Here is a 776-nt window from a genome sequence, read left to right on the forward strand (position 1 = left end):
AAATAAAATAAAATAAAAAGCTCTCTTAAAATATATACAAACAAAAGAATAGACAAGATGAACATAATCAGACTATCTGAGAATTAAAGATATAAGAAATTTTATTAATAAAAACTTCCAAAACTCATATTACTGTTAGAAAAATTCTGTAATTGGGGAAATTTAAAAGTACAAGTTAATAACCATGAAACGACAAATATAAATTTTAATATGGAGAATAAATTGTAACAAATATGTCGTTGTTTTATTCTACATGAGGCTTGTTTGGAATTGGATGCGCGTTCTTTCAAGTTCTAAATACTTGATATTTGGCCAGCATAGGTGCCATGCGGTCGGAATTCACTGTTATGTTATTACTGTTATATTAAATACAGTTTTCATGAAACTCAAAGAAAAGAAAACATCAAATGAACAATTCAATATTGGCAAGAGAGCTGAAACTTTAAAATTATACTTTGCATCTAGGTTAGCTATGAAGTAAGAACCTTCTCTGATAACTTGATTTACTTCTTCCTACTTTTAGGTAATATGTTTTACCTTATTAGAATAGAAGTATATCATCTGTATTCAAACTTTCATTATCAAAAGGCTTATCTTTTTTTTCGATTATTAAGCTTATATTTTCTTGAGATTTTTCTCCAATATGAGTATCTTCCATTTGCTGTGATCCTGATTGAATTATGAAGTCATTTGAAAGATGTGATCATGTATTTTTTTTTTTAAATTTATTTATTGATATTTACAACTGTACATAAATACATCAAGTAAATTTGAGG

Source organism: Halyomorpha halys, unplaced genomic scaffold (genome assembly GCF_000696795.3).
Source record: "Halyomorpha halys isolate HHAL.00 unplaced genomic scaffold, Hhal_1.1 Scaffold1125.1, whole genome shotgun sequence".
In the NCBI taxonomy this organism is placed as follows: domain Eukaryota; kingdom Metazoa; phylum Arthropoda; class Insecta; order Hemiptera; family Pentatomidae; genus Halyomorpha; species Halyomorpha halys.